The sequence below is a fragment of the Hipposideros armiger genome, unplaced genomic scaffold (genome assembly GCF_001890085.2).
Source record: "Hipposideros armiger isolate ML-2016 unplaced genomic scaffold, ASM189008v1 scaffold_3, whole genome shotgun sequence".
In the NCBI taxonomy this organism is placed as follows: domain Eukaryota; kingdom Metazoa; phylum Chordata; class Mammalia; order Chiroptera; family Hipposideridae; genus Hipposideros; species Hipposideros armiger.
Genome location: NW_017731353.1, coordinates 6,674,449 through 6,685,315, shown reverse-complemented (window position 1 = coordinate 6,685,315; position 10,867 = coordinate 6,674,449). Strand labels below are relative to the sequence as shown.

The following is a 10,867-nucleotide window of genomic DNA, read 5'->3' as shown; positions in this document are numbered from 1 at the left end:
TTATCGTGAGATAAGTGCCTGGTGGAAGCAGGTACTGCACACAGTTAATTAATGAATCAAGCACAGCCACCGGTCCCTTAGGAAATGAGGCAGGTGACGTTTAATTATCCTGCTTGGAAGGGACAGAGACACACATGGGGGCAGGCACCAGCTCTTCCCTTTAGTTAAGAGGAATGAGGCACTTGCCTGGTTTGTTATAAGGAAACTCTTCAGGGTCAAAATGACCTGAATAACTCTGGGAAACTAGGCATGGACCCTTGCTGGGGGTCCAGCAGGCTGGACACCGGTGGTCCCTGTGTGTGGTTTGTAAGCATTCACCCTCTTGGTCCTTTGGTTTGGCTCTGAGCAAGATGCTTGCCCTTCTGTCTTCTGCCCGTCTGTAAAGTGGGGATACACTCCAAGCAGGTCCCCTCTGTCTTTATCCCGTCTGTCTATCCTCAGCATGCTCATCTCCAGAATGGGGGTAAAGTGAAAGGTTTTTCCGACCAGGATCTCGCTTCTTATAGAGACCTTAAGGGTGAATAAAGCAAACATTCATTAGCACGTTCAATGTACCCGACAGGGCTCTGAGTGCTTCCCATATTCTAAGTCAACGCGTTTTAAACCCCAGTCCTCTCTCAGTTCAGCTCCCTGTGGCTGCAGCCACTTCTTGAGTTTCTGCAGAGACAGGGGTCACTCACTGCATCCTGGGTCACTCCTTTCAGGTGGAAGGACCTTACGTTAAAAACTTCTCCCTACCCAGCGCAACTCTGCCTCGCTTTAACTTCTGGGCATCAGACTTAACTCTGTGCTTTGGGGTTCCCAAGGAAACAGTGTGCTCCCTTCCCCATGGGTGCCCTGAGAGACCCCCCCCCAAGGCAGCTACCATGCCCCAAACCCCCGCCAGCCCAGAGCAGAACAAGCACTGCCCTTTGTCTGCTTGCTCTGTGGTTGCTAACCAAAAGAATGAGAACAAATGATGACAGAGGCAAGCATTTAGTAAGCACTCCTGTGTGCCAGGCTCCGGGATGTCACTGAATTTCATTCTCAGACCAACCTTACAGGCTCTGCTCTGGCCCATTTTGAAGATGAGAATCAGAAACTCCTCAAGTGAGGGACTTGCGCCAAGGTCGCACTGTGGACAAGCGGCGGCAGCTTCAGCCTGACTCCAACAAATCCCAACGCTGTGGCATTGGGAGCGCCAGGAAAGCAGACAAAGAGCAACCGGAGCCCCCCCCCCCCCGCAGGGCTGGGGTGCGGCGGGGCGTCCCCAGGCCGGCGGGAGGTCGCGCAGCCTCAGCCCAGAGCGGACGAGTCGTCAGCACCAGGGACAGCTCCCGCGCCTCTCCCCGCAGCCCCCGACGACTGCGCTGGAGCCGCGCGCGCCGCTCGCAGGGAACCGTCCTGGCCGTCCTGAGCCGCGGCCGCGGTCGGAGCCGGCAAGAGGCTCCCGCCTGGGCACGCAGTCGCCACGCGCCGGCCTCCGGGGCCTCGCCCGCGCCCGCCTTGCCCGCCCGGCCCTAGCAGGCTCCGCCGCCGCGGCCTGGGCACGAGCGGCCGGTACGAGCTGCGCGCCGCCCGAGACGGACACCGGACCGCCCCGTCACGTGCGTCCAAGTCCTCGGCGGGCCGGGGCAACGCCGTTCCCATGGTTCAAGGTAAGGGCCGAGCGGGGGCGAGGGGCACGGGGCGTGAGGGCGGAGGTCGCGCGCGGGGCACCGCCGGCCGGGTGCCCATCGCGTTTGGAGCGTCCGCAGCAGCCTGGCCCCGGCTGCCTCGCGCTGAGAGCCGCCCGGCCGGCGTCACCCGTCCCAGCGGCGCGCCCCTCAAAGTGCACCTGTGTCGAGGAGGCTGTGGGCAGAGACCCAGGTGGGCAGCGAGGGCCTGCGGGAGAGGCAGCGGCACCCATCGTGCCAAGGGACGTCTACGCCCCCTCGTAGCTGGGCATGAGGGGAATCGGGGAGGGAAAGTTTCAGACAGGAGCCTGGCCCTCATTCTCTCGGCTGCCAGGAGCTGAGCCCATGCACGGAGACTTGCCTTCCGCCAGCCGCTGTGCTGGGCTCGGGACCTGCGTAATCACTCATTCAGTTGGCGGGATGCCCACGAGAAAGGGGGCATCGGCCCTGCTCGACAGATGAGGACACTGAGGCTCAGGGAAGTTTGGCCACTTGTCCAAGGTCACACAGCCAGTAAGTGGTAGAGCTGGCCTCCAACACGCCGTGCTCTGCACCACCGCCCACCTCACGCCCACGTTTGTCTGTTTGAAATCTCAGCTTAAATAGTGGGGGAGGGGGAGCCCCAGACTGTCATTTGGTTCTTCCCGCTGGAAATGAAAAGACTCTCTAAACACCAAAAATCCAGGAGAGATTTCCCGTCCACTCTCCTGGCTCTGCCGTCTCACCCCGCTCAGCGTCCTGCAGACCCGCGGCCCGGACCGCGTGGGCCCGAGAGACCCTGGCACTCCGTGTCTCATGGCTGCTCCCACGGCTGCAAGACAAGAACCTCCAGGGGCAGGTTCACTGGTCTTTCTTAAGGATAAGGGAGCGTCCTGGAAGCCATAGCCCCGACTGGAGCTCAGAAAAGCCAGAAGGGTCACCCTGCCAGCCTTCCCCCAGCACCCCCCTCCACCCAGGCCAGGCCCTTGGGGGCTCCAGGCACAATGAGAACTTCCAGCCCCAAGAAAGTTCAGGCTCGCTAGGAAACCATACACACCCAGCCTCCCACTTTCCCTCTCCCGGGGCGTCTATGACCAGGATGGAGTCCGTGACCAGGGCTCTTCTTACCTAAGCAGGTGGGTGCAGGCAGCTTCTGGGCTGGGAGGAGGGCTTGACCTTAATCCTGTGTGCACTGACTACAAGCTCCCTGAAGTGCTGGGGTGCTGGAACTTGTGAAAAATCTGTCTCGCTCCTGAAGCTGGGCTCAGGGATGTGGGGTTTTGTTCCTTCTTTGCATTTGGCAGCGGTTTGTTGAGCACCTGCATGACGAGATGGAAAAGACAGACAGGGTGACCCTGTGCCCTGGATCCTGCTGAGTGTCCATCTCCCCATCAGCTGAGTCTCCAACGGGGATGACTGGTCCAGATTCCCTCGGAAAGCTTGGACATGGCCTCCTGAAGGCTTTGGGGGTCTGGGGAGGACCCACAGAATCTCCCAGCCTCAGTGCCCCCAGATGCATGGGGGTCGGTGTGCGGCGCTCTGGGAGCAGCAGCTGGCCTCCCGAGCACACACTGACACTCTCTGCTCGGAAAACTGGCACGTGGCGGTGTCGCAGCTTCTCCATCCTTGTCTCTCCAGCGGGGAGGGGACAGCTCTGAGCCCCCAGACACACATTGCTTATGCCAGCACAATCGTGGGACGTGAACAAGGGCACTCGGGGGAAATGTAGGCACAGCTGGAGGGGCCAAGACATATCCCAGTTCTGTCTAGCTTTCTGGGTGACCTTGGACAAGTCACTGTCCCTCTCTAGACCTGTCTCCCATCTGAGAAATGATGGGGTGGATCATGTTATGTCCCTGATAGGTCATTATCGCCCTGTTCATCTAAGCCCCAATGGAATGGGTAAGGCTGGGGGGAGCTGCAGTATCAGGGGTATGGAGAGCGGTTTTGAAATCTCGGGGCTGACCTGAATCCAAGCCCCCAATCTTGCCAACCCCACTCCCCACTCAGGTGATCACTCTGGGCTTGCATGTTTGGGGGCTGGCTCTAAATCGCCGACTCCGGGCGCTGGTTCTGAGTGAGCCACACAGCCTGGCTGACCTGGAGGTTTCATGGCACCGGGACCCACTCCTGCCGAGAGTCCTCTGGGCTCCTGCCACGTGGGCCTGCTCCACAAGAGTGAAGGCAGTAAGACCCGGAGAGGAATAATTACAGTGCTCGGGAGGGGCCAGGGAGCAGGAGAGATTTATTACATCTCAGTAAATTACAGCTGACTCGAGGCTCTCTGGGCAGGAGGCGAGGCAGAGTGGCAGCCGGCCCTTGTCCCGTTCTCCACGCAGCTCCCGACCCTGCCACTCTCCCCGGCAGAGCAAGTCCGCATCTGTGCATCAATAAAACGGCAATTTGTGTAGGCGAGAGAGTGGATTCCGAGCTTCCTTGGGCAAACCACTTGGACTCCTCATGTGTGAAAATGGGGGTACTTCTGCCTTCCTCACAGGCACAGGGTGGGCCACTGAGAGCCCCCTGCGTCTGTTCCCGGGGTCAGCTCCACCGAGGCCACGTGGCTGGGGCTTCTCAGCCTGGCGTTCCTGCTGCCCCGGCACTGCTTTCCCTGTGGTAGCTCTGCCCCTTAGGATTCATTTCATGGGGGATTTGACAAGGCCAGAGTCTTCAGCGTTGCCAGCTCCTCTCCTGCCGCTAAGCAGGGCTCTTATCTCCGTTCAGAGCCCTTTGTTCCCTCTGGGATTAGGTACCCTTCCTGAACAGGCTCCAACTGGCGAAGCCTCCCCCAGGCCTTGCCGGAGGCTGCCTGAGGATAGCGGGCGCTGCAGGGGCACCTACGGGACCGACTGGTGTGTCCTGGGGGAGGTTGAGCTACGCAAGAGCCCGAACTGAGGCTGAGCTTGGATTCTAAGCCCAGCGTTGCTGCTTCCTGCCAGTGGGACCCTGGGCCTTTGGCTCCTGGGCTATGAAATGAGGACTGTGGCCCCTACTTCCCCAGGGGCCTTGGAGGATTAAACAGTAATCTTGGTGAGGGCCCTGGGGCCTGGGGCAGGGGGGTTGTCAGATCCGTCAAGGCTTGTAAACCCTGCCCAGCAGGTGCAGCAGGAAGCACAGGTGGTGTGAGCCTGGGAGGGGCATGGGCAGATCCGGCCTTTAGTGAACACTCTCAGGCTGCAGCGTGGAGGGTGCCTTGGACAGGGTGAGACTGGAGGCAGGGAGGCTGCGGGGAGGCTGTTGTGTCCCGTCAGAAGGGAAATAACGGAGGCCTAGATCAGGAGAGTGAGGAGCGGGCAGGAACCACTGCAACTGAGGCAGGAGTGGGGGGTGACGGGAGGCGGCCCAGGACTGAGCAAATACTGCTTCTCTAACACTCCTCCATGGAGCCCATGCCGACACCCTGCCTGGCTGGAGACTGGAGCATGGCCGGGCACGCAGGAAGGGCCGAGCATAAGCAGTGAGGATGCACCCCGGGCAGGAGGTGGGCCTGGAGGAGGACTTTCTGTTCCAGCAGCAACGAAGTGTCAGAACTGCTGATCACACCTGGCTCGTGTGACTGCCTCCTCTGGACATGCTCCCAGCCCACTTCTGGGGGTTTCCATCAGAGTGGGCCCTGGCCAGGCCTGGCCAGTCCCCTGCACCCCTGTGCTTCGCTTTTCCAGGTGGCAAAGGTGGGACAAGGCAGGGCCAGCTGGGAGGCCCAGGTGGAGGCTGGTCAAGGTCTGGGATATGGGTCCCAGAAAAAGCCAGGCTCCCAGGACTGCGGCCTCAGCCACTATCTTCCCTAGCTGCTGAGGACAGGTCAGTGGTGTGGCCGAGTAGAATGAGAGCACAGCCTTTGGGGTCATTCAGAGCCATGTCTATGTCTGAGCTGTGTGTCCCCAGTGAAGTTACTTAGCTTCTCTGGGCCTCGGGCTCTTCATTCATAAAATGACAATAATAACATCCACCTCGTGGGATATGCCAGCTTACATCTCCTGGATGACTGGGGAGGGGAGCCTGTGTGTTGCTGAGACTTAGAGAAAACCTCTTGCAGGCCAGGTCCACCCCGGGACTGGTGTTTCCTTCCTGGCTTAGCCGCAGAGTGGTCTTGGGGCTGCCCCTGACAAGCAGGCACACCCCACACTGTGGGACCACCCTGGCTTCCTGACTGCCACCTGCACCTCGGCGCTTGCCAACCAGGCCCATGGTTTCTGTCTGCAACAGCAGTGGCAAAGGTGGCCCCTCCCAGGTGACACTCCCAGGCTGGCCCTGCCTGGCAGCTGGCGGGGGGTCAGTCCCTGGGTCCCTGGAGAGTAGTCCTCTCTTTTTATTGTTATTATTTGCTCTCCTTAGTTGCACATATCATATAAGCATAAATTTGAAACAGAGCTACTCCAGGTGTGGTCTGCAGACCAGCAGCATCGGTGCCCCTGGAACTTGCTGGGGATGCAGGTTCTCAGGCCGCTGTCAGCCGTCCCGCTTTTACAAGCTCCCGGGTAACTCCTGTGCTCAGTGAAGTCTGAGACGCTCTTCTAGAAAACACACCCTACACCAAAACAGGAAAACGGCTCTGCCTGCAGAACGCTCGCGTACAGGGCTTCGTCTCCTTCATACTGCTTCTATTTCTAATTCACACATTAAATTTTAATATATATTAAAAGGGTTTTAAAAATAAAATAAATGCATGCTTACTGGAAAAGAAAAGTCAAGCAATTCAGCTTTGGTTGTTGTTCACAAAGTGGAAGCCCCGGTTTCCTGCTGTGCCCGCCCCCTAGCGCTTAGCTCTGTCTGTCATTGGCATGTGGGCCACGCCAGCACCACCATTCCTCTGCGTGTGCTTCTGCCTTTGATCAGCAGATCTTGTCCCTCCACATCAGCACCCACGCTCTCATTTGTTTACCTGGACCCATGTTAGTAACCAGGCAGGTAGGTCAGCCCGGGCTTTCACGTGTGCTGTGCCGCTTTCATAGATTTGTTCAGTGATGTGACCCCCGCAGGGAAGGCCGGAGGTGGGGGAAGGGAGGGGAGACATGCGCTTGTGAATAGAATGCAAGGGCTGTTCTCAGAGGACTGAAACATGGGTATGAGGTGGCAGGCATCCCAGATTCAGAGGAAGATAGATACACCATGGGCTGTGAGTCAGGGCAGGCTTCCTGAAGGTGGAACTAGAGCTAAGCCCTGAGGATCTGTGAGGAGTGGAGAGGGGCAGGCATGGCGGAGAGATGGGCATTTCTGCCACCTGTCTGTTGACGTTGGCTGATAACCCGTGGGCCCCTGAAGCTGCCCCAACCATTGCCACCTCTACTTGCGTGAGGGTGGGGAGAGACCCAGCAGGGCCTTCCTGGGGATCTCATCGGCTTTGAGCCTCAATCTGTGCTGCGATTCAGGTTGGCTTCCCCATGCGTCACCCCCACTCTCATCCTGTGGTCCCTCTGCCAGGCTTACAAAGGCTCACCCTGCCCCTGGTGCTGCAGACAAGCAAGGGACCTGCTGCGGAGCCCCCACCCGGCCTGCTGGCCCGGCCTCGACTCGCCAAACTGCAGCTCCTGCCAGCGTATCCCCCTAGCATTAGCTCCGATTATTTGGCCAAGAGTTACAGGAGGCAGGAAATGCAAGGCTGGGGCTGTGGGGATGAGGGGTACGGGGGTGCATGCAGCCCAGCGGCAGGGTGCCAGAGAAGGCAGTGGGGGTAGCATCGTTAGTTCATCGGGGACACTTGTCCAGGGCCTCGCCTCCCAGTGTTGGAAATGGCTTGTTTGCACCGTGTTTTCCAAGTTCTTCCACTTGGCCTTGGCAAGTGCCCTCTCTCCGATACATTTGGGAACTTTCCTAAGACAAAGTAAAGATGCTTGTTTTTCCCGTTTGAAGGCAAGTGCCCCGTCCACACTTGTTTTCCTCAGGGGGACCTCCGCCCCCGCCGGCCACTGCTCCTAACGCCCAGCAGACCCACTGGCTTCAAGAAGGACCCACATCTAGAGTCAGGAATCACACACCCTGTCAGGATCTGCCCTCAAAACATTGCAAAAGCAGCAATGGCTCTGAGAGGTCTGGGTCCGGCATATGACGACCTGATCCCAGCTCGAAGGAGGACAGTGAAAAGAGTCTAATATTTCACCAGAAAAACAGCAGCTTCTTGCTAACATTGCCGACCTGCAAGCTGCTGGTATTTTCCGGTGTGTAGAATTTGTTTGGTTAAAACACTTACAATGCAGAAGGCTCCTGGCTCAGTGCAAACCCATTTACAAAATTAAAAATGTAGTCAACTTTAATTTTACCTTCACGGAACTTCCCACACGAGAGTTCTTTCTAATTACTAAACATTTCTATTTTTAAAAAAAAAATGTTTTGGTTTTTTTTTTGGTTTATATCACAGTGTGTTGAATATCACTTCTGGGGTCGATTTTGTCACCACTGGGCTGTACCTTGCCTTTCACCGTGCGCCCTTTGCTTCTGGGGTCATCCACGTCAGCGACCATGAGACATGAGTTTAGGAGAAGGCAAGGTGGGCAGGAGGCATGGGGGCCGGAGGACAGGGGACCGGCAGAATGCTGTGAACAGGCATAGGCGTGAGGACCCCACAGCTCAGCCCTCCTTGAGCTCTTCCCAGCTGGTGAGCTTAGGCGCATTTCTAAACCTCTCTGTGCCCACGTTTCCAGGACACACAGGACAGTTGTACCTTCCTGCAGGGCGAGGGCTTGTCATCACCCAGGGACGACCGGACACCCGGTACTAGCGTAGCAAGGGGAACCTGGTGCTAGATTCTGGGCACGGTGGGCATCAGGAACTGTGGGATGGCAACCGTGCTGGAGCTCAGGGGCCCTGCAGCTGGCGGGCGGTGTCCTGCTTAAAACCCGTCCCAGCTGAGGATAGAACCAGCTCCCTGGTGCTGCTCAGACGGCCCTGCATGGAACACACCCTGCCAACCCCCACCCCAGCCTTGTCCCTCGCCATGCCCCTGCAGGCAGGCTTACTGCCCACTCTGGAACGCTCCCAGACTTTTCCTCCCTGCTGCCCTCCTGCCTACTCTGCCCTCTGCCTGAAAGATCTCTCCTGGCTAGTGCCCTTCAGGGAAGCGTCCTGACGCCACGCCACCTCTCCAGGAGGTCAGCCGCATGACACACTCTCGGCCTGCTGTTAACGCCTGGCTCTGTGACTCATCCCCACTGGTCTCCGTCTGCAGCCAATGACTGGGAGTCCCTTGAGGACAGACAGCACTTGCTGGTCCTGTTCAGAGCTGAGCCCCAGCCTCCAGTCCCACCCCAAGCCCTGCCTCCAATCCCAAGCCCCGCCTCCAACCCCACCCCAGCCCCGCCTCCAGTCCCACCCCAGGTACTCAGGCAGGGATACTCAGTAGATACTTGTCGGGTGGGGTGGGGGCCTGGAAGTTTTGTGCTATCCTGAAGGCCAGCCTCTTCCGCCATGGGGTGTAGTAGCCTCAGCCGGCCTCTTCTTGGACGGAGACACCCCACATTTAGAGCCATAAACAGTATCTGTTTTGCTATCGGGCTCTCCCCTGCAAACATTCAGAACCTCCTCAGGAAGGAAGGGCTCGGAGTGCTCAGAACAGGAAGCCAGGCAGCGTGGCAGGAGCACGGCCATTTGCACAGCGGTCGGTGGGAGGCGGCAGGGTCTGTGCGGGCAGCGCCCGTCCTTTCCCAGCTGTGGGACTGGCATCAACCGAGGGCAGCTCCAGGGCTGGCGGTCTCACTGGGCCCAGCCTCAGCTCTCGGCCAGGCCTCGGGGCTGTGTGCTGCCATTCTTCATTGGCGAGACTACTGGTTTTGAAAAGATCATTTAATCTGCGAGACGGGCCTTTCAACAACACGCCTACACTCACTTAAAAATGGCTGAGCCCAATTTTTTTTAAAGGAAAATTGATGTAAAACAAATGTCTTCAGGCGGCGTCCTTGCTGAAGCCTGGGCCACCAAAGCCTGGTCAGGGAGGGTACGTCGCCCCCAGAAGCTGACAATGGAGTCACTGAATCAGCTGCCGGGGCAGAGTGTGGCGGAGAGCACAGAGGCGAGGGAAGACGGCCCAGTGAGGTTTGCAGCCCCCGTGCCCAGGGCAGGCCCGGCGGGCAGCCAAGCTCCATAAATGATGTCAGATGAATGAAAACAATGTGAGTGAGGGCTGGTCCAAGGGTTGACAGCTGCCTTTTGAGGCCGCTGCCCCCAGGATGGCATATGCACAGGCAGGCAGGGCCCTCCCTGGGGTTCTCGTGGCTTGTACTTGGGAGAGACCTTGGGGTGACTCTGGGGAGGAGCAGAAAGCCTGGAATTTGGCCAGAGCCAGATGTGGGACACCCTTCCGCATTCCCAGGGGAGAACTGGGGATCCACCCACTCGGGTTGACTGTCTTGGCTGAATTGTGATTTCAAGAGGAAAAAGTTCTGTTACTGTTTCATTGAGCAGGTGATCAGACCATTTACACCCAAAGTTCCTTCCAGGTCTAAGAGAAGAGATTTGGGGACTCTTAGATTCTAAGCAACCATCGTTCACATGTTCTTCATTTTCTAAGACAAAAGTGTGGGGTGCTGAGTTTCTGGGAACTCATGCTCCCACCGCCTTAAATGGACCCCCCTCCACAAGCTCTATGGGCTCTCTGGCTGTCCGCCCATCCTTTCACCCTCTGCCCCCCCATCTCCAACCCCACTACAGACCTACCTAAAAGCCCAGGGCAGAAGCTGGGCCTGCTTTCAATGACCTGCCCTGAACTCAGGCTGCTGGACTTACCTTTGCCCCTGCTCACCTGCTCTCAGCAACACACACACATACACACTCACATCACACACACACACCACACACACACACCACACACACACACACCACACACACCACACACACCACACACCACACATACCACACACACACATCACACACAGCACACACCACACACCACACACACCATACACCACACACACCACACACCACACACCACACATACCACACACACACATCACACACAGCACACACCACACACACCACACACACCACACACCACACATACACACTCACATCACACACACACACACCACACACACACACACACACCACACACACCACACACCACACACCACACATACACACTCACATCACACACACACACACCACACACACACACACCACACACACCACACACCACACATACCACACACACACAGCACACACAGCACACACCACACACCACACACACCACACACCACACACCACACATACACACTCACATCACACACACACACCACACACACACA

The 10,867-nt window shown here is 57.9% G+C and overlaps 1 protein-coding gene across 1 annotated transcript in view; it reads left to right on the top strand.

Annotated features, from left to right (window-relative positions):
* Positions 1-1,339: 1,339 nt before the first annotated feature.
* Positions 1,340-10,867, top strand: part of FAM163B (family with sequence similarity 163 member B) — a 29,327-nt gene continuing 19,799 nt past the window's right edge. Inside the window, exon 1 of the mRNA XM_019639499.1 lies at positions 1,340-1,637. The gene's annotated coding sequence lies outside the window, so the exon portion shown is untranslated. The remainder of the gene's footprint in view (positions 1,638-10,867) is intronic.